Here is an 11598-nt window from a genome sequence, read left to right on the forward strand (position 1 = left end):
AGAATCCCAGATGGAACAAAATGAGGCCATCGAAAATAGACCACAAACTTTGGGGTCAGGTAGCATTTAGCCATCCACGCCACTTCGCTCTGTTTGGGAGACCTTGGTCAAGTCATTTCACCTCACAGAGTTTTAATTGCTCTGGCCTATCACTTTGATGTTTTGAGAAAAATAACAAAAAATATATTGCACTGTACCAGGCACATATCAGGAACTCAGGAATTGGTAAGGAGAAGGAGGAAGCGAAGAAAGAGCTCAATGGCAATTCTCTGTGGAGCAGTGGCCTTTTCCCAGCGGTCACCCACGCGTAGGACCCTCTCACTATTTTTGCTCACATCTTTGTGTTGCCACAGATAGATCAGAAAGCATGTGCAAGGATAAGCTAAGCGATGTGGCCCCATTTACCCTTCATAAAAATGCTGATTTAATGTCAACATTTGAGTATCCCCCCTCTGCCCTCCCTCCCCTGGACGTGAGGACACTGGAGCCTGGAAGAAAGTGAGGAAGGCGGGAGTGAAGCCTGAACTGTTCTGCCAAGTCACCCTACTCCGGGGAGGATAAGGCGCAGGCCCTGAGCCTGGCTACAGCGACTGTAATCCAATAGCTTAATCCATTTCTTCTTCAAAGCGTTGCCTCTGTGCCAGGTGGACAGAGCCCGAGAGATGTCGTGCTGCCCCTGAGAAGCTCTTGCATTGGGCTGCGTCATTCCGGCCGGGAAAAGCATACTCAGAAGGGCACCTTTGACCTGGTTATCTGGACAAATGTGGCTATGGAGTGACAGGTCAGCGTACCTAAAGGATGTTTAGGGAATTGCACCTCCATGGTGTTGATAGTGCGCCTAACCATTGATCCAGTCACCCCCAAGCTGACTGTGTGGATGGGGTGCAAGGCTCTTTGGCTACCTAAAGGGGAATCGGACACCAACGGGATCCTAGTCTTCAGAAAGATTAATGCTCTTCTGCCCTTTTGGAAATGACTTCTGATCCACCTCTCCAAGTACATAGCAAGCACTGGGAGCAGTAGGGTGGAGTGGAAAAAAAAATAGTTCCAAACAGTACAGGGTCCCAGGAGCTGAACAATGGGGGTGGGGATGCCACCATCTTTTCCCCCAAGGGCACAGGCTGTTTAGCCTGATAGGTCACAGCAGCTGCCGCCTCCCCAGGATGAGCAGGGACCATGCAACTGTATCCCAGCCCCCCAGCCCTGACTGTAGCTTCCTGGGAAAGAGCCAGTCACTTCTGGCATCCTCCCCTGCCCTGACTTGTTTCTGTGCCAAGGACAGCAGACCTCAAGATACAGAGCTGCTAATTTGCAAGGATTCCGGCTCTGAGGGTGCTGGTACAACAACAACCGACTAGTGCAGCAGGGACGTCGTTGGTGTGTACCAGTAATCTGGCAAAGCAACTACTTTCGTCCAGTTGGTCCAGGTGACTCTAAGGTATCTGGTTTATAAGAAAAACCGTCAAACAAGGGGCCCTCCCTGGTGGCACAACAGGTTAAAGCACAGCACTATGAAGCTATCAGCAGTCACTGCAGCACTGAATTTGACCCCCGGCCAGGGAGCTGACCCACATGGTGCAGCAGACCTCTCCTGTCTTGCGCCCCTCAGCAGTGTGTTTCAGTAGATCTGCCTGTTCTGCTCCCTACTCTGTCTCTGGTGATTCCTCTTACCCCCAAACTTCTGGTTTGTACCCCCGTTCTTATATGCATAAATAAATCTTTAAAAGAAAACATCAGGCCCTCCCTGGTGGCGCAAGGGGTTAAAGCACAGCACTGAGAATCTAAAGCCGCTTCCGCATGAGTTCGATTCCCGCCTGCCCCGGAGGTGACCACATGGCGTGGCAGACCTCTCCTGACCCGCCTGCTGCTCCCCTCAGCAGTGTACTTCGTCGATCTGCCTGTTCTGCTCCCCACTCTGTCTCTGGTGAAGCCTCTCGCTGCCCCTGAGCCTCTGGCATGTACCCCAGTTCTGTATGCACAAATAAATAAATCTTAAAAAAAGAAAACATCAAACATATAAGTTATTACCATCCAGATTTGCTGCATTCACTTCAGGAAGGGTATATTTTCACCACTGTCTTCCTCCCTCTGCCAACTACTAGGATCCATAACAGTCACCAAAAGCAATGAATAAGGTCAGGATTTAATGCAGTAGTAGCCCATGGAAAGACAGAGTTTTCTCTCTTGACGATAAGACTAGACTGTGGGCTATGAATCGGTAGAGGAAGGTACCAATGGTGTGGGATCTGAGAAGAAGGAGCAATTATTTCTTCCCAAAGGAAATCAGGCATGAGCAGGTGATGTTTAAGCTGAATCTAGAAGTGGCAAGTAACTTTCACAAAGAGGATGAAGAGACTGAACGCAAAACAGTGAGGAGAAACAGGCCAGACAAGCTGAACAGCAAAGAATGGGAAAAGGTTCTGGGGAAAGGTAGATAGATCGCGGTGAGATTGGAGAAGAAATCCAATGTCAACTTCATCCTGAGAATAGCCAGAGGATTCTTGAACAAATGTGAAGAATTCCTTTTCTCTATACTGTTTTATTTTAGCTTGTTTCTCCTTTGAGAATTCTAAGATTTGGGGAGAAAGGAGAGGGCAGGTCGGGGCATTCAGCAGAGAAGCTTCTTGGTATGAGCAGACCGGTCTTCCACAAGCCCGACATCCAGGGATACGGGCAGAGTTGGTGTCAGAGGAGGACCCAGCAGCACCCCAACAGCTACGGGATGAAGAACTGCTCTCAGGGGAGAGTTGGAGAACTTTGCAACTCCCCCCCCCTTTACAACTAATGACAGTACGCTAGTCCCTAAAAGAGGACAAGCACCCCAGACCTGCTGCTGTCAAAATATTTAGAAGAAGCATATTTAAATCACTCAGGCAACAATAGGACTGCCTCAGAAGTAAACCTTCATGCTGGTGAAGAAGCACGAACCATAAACATTTAGTCTAAAACAGAGCTGTCTCTCCTCCTGGTCTAGGACCTAAAAGAAAAGCACAGTTCTGTAAAATGTGATCTGCCAGGATGTTCTTACCCCCGTGGCATGATAATTACAATGCCTCTTATGACAGTGGAAGGCTCATCTGCGGTGACTCAAATTCTCGAGGAGGTGAGGGAGGCAGCTTTGCCTTTTTCTCAATGTATTTTGCTGAACTGCTGCAGTAATTCACTTTTGAAACAATACAAAGTGAAATGCAGTTGGACCCATAACCCTGCCTCATTACCGGTCTGTCCCCTTCCTGCCACCTCCAGGCACTTCAAGGGCCCTCAGCGTTTTAGGGATTATCTTTGCGAGTTTAATCAAGTTTTACATTAACTAGTTAACATGGGTAAGCCCTTGTGTGAGGGAAGAAGCACTTGTCTGAAATTGTGCACTGGATTAATTTTGTGGGGAGGGGGACTGACGAGTCAGGACATAGGGGTCACCTTAGCCACCCTCTCTCCCATAGGCTTTAATTTCTAGGTCCACAAATAATTTCTAAAACTAACTTTTTTCTAAAGGCCCTTTAAGTAATGAATCATGTCTTAGAAAAATCCCGTGTTGAACTATGAGTATACCCAGCAGCCATGCTGGTCAAGAACTAGCCACTGTATTAATTTACACTTATTATATTTTAAGTTTTTTAAATAACTTATGGTCTTAATTTATTATGCCAAAGAAAAGACTGGAAAATTGTTGTGGTAGGTAGACAATGCTTTCTGGGATAAAGAGAAGGTAGAACCTTTTAGAGATTATATGACGCAGTTTAGATAACTTTCCAGCTTCTCATTTGCTATGTGTTTTGTTAATTATAATAAAATGCCATGATTTTTTTCCTCAATCGGGGGCCTTTTTCAATGAAGCTGGGTAAAGACACAAGGTGAAACCTTAGATATAAGAAAAATAAAAGCCATTGGGGGTTTCAAAGACAGTGTTTATCTTGAATGTGATGTACAGAAGCTTGATCAAAAGCCTGGTTTTACTACAGTCATGCTCCATTATGGAGGGTGGGACCAGACACGGTGGGGGAGGGGAAGATGAGATGAGCCCTCCCCCCAACCTGACCAGGTTGACAAAAGTCACCACTCTCAGTGGCTGGTACCAATGACCTTTGAACTAAGTCAAAGAATGGATTCTGAACAGATGACAGCAAAAGACTAGGGATGGTATGATCCTGAGGAAGGCCCTTCTGAGATAAGAAACCTCTCCCTCACTCCTTAGATAATCCTTGACTCAAATAATGTATCTTGGGAAGCTCCCTCTCCTCTCCAAGGCCTCCATTTCCCTATCTGTAAAATGGGGAGATCATTGTCTTTACTCCAGAAGCTCCTGTCTATTATAGAGAAAACGAGGCAAGTGGTAACTTCCCAGGACAGGTCCAAGTTCTGTTATTTCTAGGACTGACACCTGAGAGAGAAAGCCCCTTTTATACTCGTGAGGAAGGTGTCCCTTCTTTCAGATTCTCGCCTTAGATGACTTACTTTCAGTAGCTACCCCCCCAAAAAAACTTACTCCAGAGAGCAGCTTGGGTGTCAAGCATGAGATTGGTTTGGGGTAACTTTTTGCTTTTTTTCATTTCTCAGCCAGTGGTGGGTTTTGACGTGGGTATCGTTTTAATTTCAAAGCAACCTTTGGTTTCTCTGTAGATGTCTGGGATGGGACATCACAGTGTCACACAGCTACATATGCACAGGAACACAGGCCCCTGCATGCACCCACTCATGGGTGGGCCCCTCTTTACCTTCACCATCACCCCTGAGACCTGTACCTTTTAACTAAACCAGGAACAAATTCGTGGAAGAATACACCCCTGTATCTGCCTGCAGGCTGGTGCTGTCTTCAAAATTCTTCAACATGTGGTCCTTTTAATACCTTGCCCAGGCTTCCTAATACCTAATAGCTACTTTGGAGCAAGTCATTTCCTCCACATTCACCGATTTTAATCTTTTGCTGATTTTTTTTCTTAAGTACAAAATTAATGAGTGTTCTCTCTCTTTAATAAAGAAGATTTACATAATGATAATGTAAATGAAAAGTAAGTTTCTCTCCCCTCCTCACCCCTATCCACTTGTCCCACTTTTTTAGGAGTAATCATTTTATGATCTATTAACATATTTTTCAGAATTGTTCCCCCAAAAGTAAATAATCCTGGCATGGAGATTAAAAGTGAGGGCTCTAGGACTAGACAGTCTGGATTTGAATCCAAAATAAGTTTTGGTTTAGGTTTTTAATAGGGACTTAAAATATTTAGACCCTATAATTGCCATATTGCTAAGGTTTTCTGGGTTTCTTTCAAGTGTTTCTAAACTCAAATCCGAACTCACACTGGAATTCAAACCCTTCCAGGGTCCGCCTTTCAGAGCCCCTGTTGTCAGAGCCCCTGGTCCTCAAGCCCAGCACAGCCAGTGTCTCCAGGATTTGGGCTGTGTTGCCTCCCCCATCCCGCCCAAGCTGTGATCTCTCTAGTCTATGACTCCTACTGGAGAGCCTCTTGGACACTCCACCCCACCCCAATGTCCCTATGCTTCATTATGGAATTATGGAAATTGACATCCTGGATTGTAACTTTTGGGTTATTTTTCCTCCCTCACTCTCCCCAACAGTCTCTTGAGCACCTGAAGAGTAGGGACAATGTCCGTTCCTCAGCAAACAGGTCTGAAAGACACCTACATGCCTGATGGCTGGGAGGAGAAGTCAGACTGATAGATGACAGCAGGTGACCACAGTGAGTCATTTCCAGGGCGGCACGAGTGGAGGATGGAGACAAGGTTAGAGGCCAGGAAGCTTTGGGAGACGTGAGGCTGCTGCCTTAGGGGCACTCCATGAAGGGATCTGTGAATCATCCCACCCACCCAAAGTGCGGCGGTTTACACTTTATTTTTCACTCTACTCAGCTCATGTCTCTGTTATCTTGAGTCTTTGAGGGATAAGGGAGGCTAGACCATATTATCTCAATAAACATCTCTGGGAGGCACGGGGATGAGAGGATGGGGGGGAAGGTGAGCCTTGGGCCAGGAGGTGGGGCTGGACACCTGTGTGTTGGGGGCAGGATTGTGTGTAAGTTCCTGGTGGTTGGTGAGGAAAGGGGAGGGTCTCCAGAAATCTTTACAGCCCTGGTGGCAAAGGGAGAGGCAAAAGGACAACAGTGTGTGTGTGCACGTGCGTGTGATACACACAAGTGTGTGTGTAGTGACTGTTCCTCTGTGCGTTCTGAGTGGGGGGGGCAAGTCTCCCAGCATTTAGAGTTTAGGTTTCTCCAGATCTGGGGGCAGGGGGGCTGTCTGGTCACAGCCCCTCTGGCTCTGGAGAGCCCACTGCAGTGCTAGCTAGCAACACTGGGGTGGTGTGGGGGGGGGGGAGGGAGGGAGGGAGTCCTCCCTTGGCCTTTGGAAATACTGGACCATGGAGGAGAAAGTCCACCACTCAGAACCAAGTTTTGTTCGACTTTAGTTTATTCAGACAGAGAAATTTTGAAAACAGGAGCTGCAGAGAGAGCGACTGTAAAAAACTCTCCTGGACATGGAGTCCATCCTAGACCTTGCAGACCCCAGTGAAGAAACACAACACGCAGTGGAGCCCGGAGCCCAGGGCACAGGGCAGAGGCTGCGAGAGAGCCAAAGGAGCCAGGAGGGAAGGGCAGAAGATCCGCCTGCTGCTGCTGTCGCCCCCCCTCCAGGCTGGCCCCCCCACATCGGGGCCGGCTAAACATGAGGAGGCTTCTGTCTCCAGGGCTGGAAGAGAGGCGCCCTCGTTAAAACTCAGATAAACAGTTTATCAGGAGATGAATGAGCCACGGGGCTCCAGAGCCGTCTCCCCTTCCCCAGTGTGCAGACGGGCGGGGAGGGGGCGGCAGGCAGAGAGGGAGCCAGACTGGGGAAGGGCCGGGGCTACACGCTGGCGCCTTCCCTCCTTTGGCCTTTAGCTTTGTCTCTATTCCTGGAAACGCATTTCACATTTATTTACCCGTTTTCCCACCCCAGCCCACATTTTGGATTTATCTCCTCCCCTTCTCTCCTATTCCTCCTGCCCTTTCAGCCCCTCCCCCAGGCCTGTGCTAGTTGGAATCCCACTGTTCTAACCAGAAGAATCCAATCACCAATCGAACACACAGAACATGGAACGAGGGGTCCACTGTGACATCAGAGCTGGCCCAGGCGGCCCCAGGCTCCCTGAAGGCCTCAGTAGGTTCCCCCTGCAGTAGGTTCCTCCCCTCCACCTTGGTCCAGGGGTGAGCAGGGGAAAGTGACAATTCCCTGTGGACTTTCCTCCCTTGCCTTAGTTGGGTCAAGTTCAAAAAATGCCATTTTGGGTCTCACTCAGTAAAAATCCATCAACTTTGACATTTATGGGACCAGAGAGATATCAGCATCAGAGAGTGATGAGTTTTAGATGCCTGCACTTTAGACGAAAGGTGGAGGTTCTAGTCTCTTCTCCTTTATGGCAACTCAGTGTCCCAGACAGGCAAAGTGACTCACACAAGGTCACACAGCTGTCACTGCAGGTTTTCTGACATAAGCTCGCAGTGGTTGCACATCATCCACAGACGCCTCGAGTCTACCTTTTCAAGGCCAAAGAAGCAAGATCGCTGAATTGTTCCTAGAATCCATTGGAAACAAGTCAAAACACATGAAAGCACACTCGGGTTCTTCTCACCGTGATCTTGAGTGGCCAAAGCCATTGTTCACAGGTGTGCTTCTGTTTTCCTTGCCCAGAGCATTTCACAGGGACAGAAATCCTGGGGTGTGGACAACCAGCAAAGGAAGTCACCAGGCTCTTCATCCCCCGTGGGCTGCCAAGCAAGACCCAGTGCCTAGCCAGTCTCCACAGAGATCCAAACACCCAACCACAAGGGCCTGATCGGAATATCGAGCTGGCAGCCAACCCACCTCTAGCTCATCTCCCACGAAACTCCCTCCCCAAAGAAATTGCAGACCCCTCCCCCTAAATCCTGAAGACCAGCCACGGAGGACCAGTCATGGAGCATTGCTAAGGTGCACTGTGCTAAGTGGCCATGAGGAGACGCAAAGGTGTTGGAGGTGATTTCAACAGCATCTCAGCCCCTTCAAGCCTCTCCCAGCGCAAATCTGAGATGATTGGCCGATTGAGGGCAACAGGAGTTTCCCCAAAACTAGCATTTGTTGAAAGGCAGTTACCACTCTGCCCTGGGACACAGTGATAAGCTAGAAGTTCATTACCTCTTTTAGGTAGGTGTGTGTTATCCCCATGTGCAGATGAGGAAATGAAAATTTGGACTTAAGAGGCCCATATTGAGAAAGTATTGTAGGTTTCTACCTGAGATCCACCTGGCCTAGAGGTTGTATAGGGTGACCTTGACTGTCTATGACATTTCCTCCCCTACTCCCCAGACCCTGGCTGTCCTTCATATAGCCTGTGCTCTCTCCTCTCCCTGCAGACTCGGATTGTATGCCTTGGTTTCCTCCTCTCCCTGTTCAGATAAGCTTGTCCTTTTTCTTCAGCAAGCCCAGGGAAAGCTCAGCTCTACCAATAAGGTGCTAGCATACCTCATTTCTGATAACAGGATCCCCAGTGCCTTAGGGTATAGTGTAGAGTGGGAAGCTGACTACAGTCTCCCCAAATGGCGTGTTTCCTAGCCCCACACTGAACAAGGTAAGTGTGACCTGAAAACAGTAGAGGTGATATATAGCATCGTTGTTTTGACTTTGCTGGTTACCATAACGTAGAATAACATGGATAGCATGAAATTGTAGGACTTATCTAAAGCTGGCATAGGTTTTGTTTTTTTATTTTATTTTATTTTATTTACCTTGAACTGAGGTCATATTAGGATAAAGGACATGGTTTGTTTTTGGTTTTGTTTTTGTTTTAAGGTTTTGACCTACACGGCTATGGAAATGTATAGATCCTTCTGCCATGAGAGATCTATATTTTCTTCATACACTTGTGATTTGAACTTTCACAGGCCTGCAGGGTTATCGGAGGCTGGCACTTGACAATAAGTTTTGTTCCTCTGCATCTTTCTCCCAAGACTTCACCCAGAGGGAATTCCATAAACTATGGTCTAACACAACTTGTTTTTCATTCTTAAGGAAACATATTTTTGCTGTTCAGTCAAATCTGCTTAGCCTAAATGTAGGATTGAAAGTTGTGGGTTGGTTTTTCACACAAAAATAGGGGAGTTGAAGGAGGGCAAATTGCTGGAATAGAAAGCAGCACCATAAATTGTTATTCATGGGAACCTACCATCTCAAAAGAGTTGGACTAGAATTGTACCTTTGAGCTCTTCACTGAAATGTTATTTTCTGAGCAATGACAAAAATTGCTCTGGAACATTTAATCTTCGTTAAAAAGAAAACCAGTGCCAAGACCTTTATCATAAAGCACACCAAAATAAAGAAGTCTCATTTAAAAGCCAACTAGTACCAGGTTCTGGTCACACTATTTCAGAATCAAGTCAACTCAAACACCTATGGGTTGTTCTAGTCTCCAAACTTATCAGCGTGAGACTTCCTTTCAGGCAAGACCTGCAGAAAAAGTGGAATTCTAGATATTGGTTGAACTTGCAGGCTTAGGAAAATGTCTTCAGCTGACCATCCTTCCTGCTGATGAGGTTTGCTGAAAGACTATACAATGAAGTTGTGTGCATTTTCTGCCCTAAAAAATAAACTTCAAGTTGGGGGTGGGAGTGGGGGTGAGGGTAGAACAGTTGATAGGAAAAAAAAAAACAGATCTTTGTGGACAGTAGGGTTAAGACTAGCGCTATTACCATCCCAGCTCCCAGCTCCACCCCCATGGAATTCTGGGGAGCACCTGAGTCATCCCCTCCCAGTTCATGTCTGCCACCTCCAATCACATCAACCACAAAGGATAAGTGTTAAGGGGAAGGTTGTCCTAAAGGAACTCTGCAGTCTTATGGACTCCACCCCCTACTCCAGCTTTCTGGACCCTACACACCACTCCAGTGATTGGAAAACTACAACTCCCAGCAGTACCAGGGAGAGAACTGCGAGGACCCACGGGCGGAGCTAAGCAGGCTTCTGGGACCTTGGGGGATAAATAGAGAGCAAATTTTCAGTGGTCACTAGGGAGAGGTAAGGGCTCCCTCTCTCTCTGGAGCAACTGCTCTCAGACCGTGTGACTGGGGCTAGCAGTGTTAGTTTGTGACCAGAGCTCCAAGTTAGGCGAGCTGGTAAGATATTCCAGTTACTTTGTATCCCTCTCTCTTTCCCTAGGTTGTTCCTTTTCCTTTTCCCCTTTTGTAAATAAACCCATTGCCCTTGTGTGTGTGTGCAGAAAATTACATTTTAAGCCCCGGGATGAGACCCCACAGATAGGCAGCCCAAGTTCACTCAGGGCTACCCTGTAACAAAAGGAGTTTGAGTTTGGAAGTTTAGATTTAGCTACTCATCCAAGGGAAAATTCACCAAAAGGGACACCTCCATTACCTTCTCCCATCAAAGAGAAACTGCCTGTAGAAGAAACCACATGATGTTTGTTTTTCACAGGTAGGACTGGAGGAGTGATGTAGTTAGGTCACTCATGGGAAGAATAAGGTACATGGTGTCACAGGTGACCTGTCTCAGGTTAACATCGTCATACAAGGTAGAACCCAGCCATAACGCAGGGGCCCTCCTGCGGGCCGACCACTTGCATTTGCATCCCCACTCTTCCCACTGATGCAGACTTAGCCGAGGCAGTGAGGGCGATATTAGCGACGTTTGAAGGACTTGTGCAGGATCTCAGCAAGTTCGTTTACAGAGAGGCTGAAGAGCTTGGAGAACAGCGGGAATGTGAGACGACCCGTCAACTCGCGCACGTGTGCACATAAGCACGCGGCAGGGACACAGAAGCAGAAACGGAGTACGCTGAGTTGAGTGGACAGCAGATAAACCCAACTCACAAGGCCGCCCTTCCAGCGTCAGCTGCAGGACTTGCGGTCGGCCAGCAGAGGGCGCGCCGCCCCCGAAGAGCCGAGTTGTGATGATGCCGAACCCCGCGGGCTAGCGAGCCGCAGGCTAGCGGGACGCGCCCCTGCTGCTCGGCCACTCAGGGTGCAGGAGCCGGCCAAGGAGGAGGAGGTTAAGAAGCAGACCCCCCTCGTGGGCGCGGGTAACAGACGGAGCCGGGCAGGAGTGCTTCCTAGGAATTACATCACGCTGCGCAACGCTGCAGCTCTGGGACTCCGAGTTGCAAAGTGTGGCGGTGTGGCGTGGCGTGGCGTGGCGTGGCGTGGTGTGGTGTGTTGTATGTGTGGGGGGGTGTGTGCGCGAGCGCACGCGCGCGGGTGTCGGGGGGGAAGGTGAAGGGACTTGGACCGAGCCTGGGAGAGAAGAAGGTGAGACTGGAGACGCACACCGGGAGGAAAGCCCCGTGCACATGGAGAAATTCCTAGCGCCGAACTGCACAGAGAAAAGAACCCCCAGCACCTCCGGCTTGCTCCCCTCCCAGTGCAAAGCAACCCGCTAGTGAGAACCCTCCCAGCCCCTCCTCGAGCACCCCCCAAGACCGGCCCTGCACCCTCCAGCCCGCCGCGAGCTTTACCCGGGACTGGCCCTGGCGGGGCGCCTAGAGCCCCAGTTGCATTGCTCCAGGAGAAAGGAGGGGGGCGGTGCATTTTGCAGGAGGAGGAGAAGGGGGGTGGGTGG

The sequence above is a fragment of the Condylura cristata genome, unplaced genomic scaffold (genome assembly GCF_000260355.1).
Source record: "Condylura cristata isolate star-nosed mole 26May11 unplaced genomic scaffold, ConCri1.0 scaffold00017, whole genome shotgun sequence".
Lineage (NCBI taxonomy): Eukaryota > Metazoa > Chordata > Mammalia > Eulipotyphla > Talpidae > Condylura > Condylura cristata.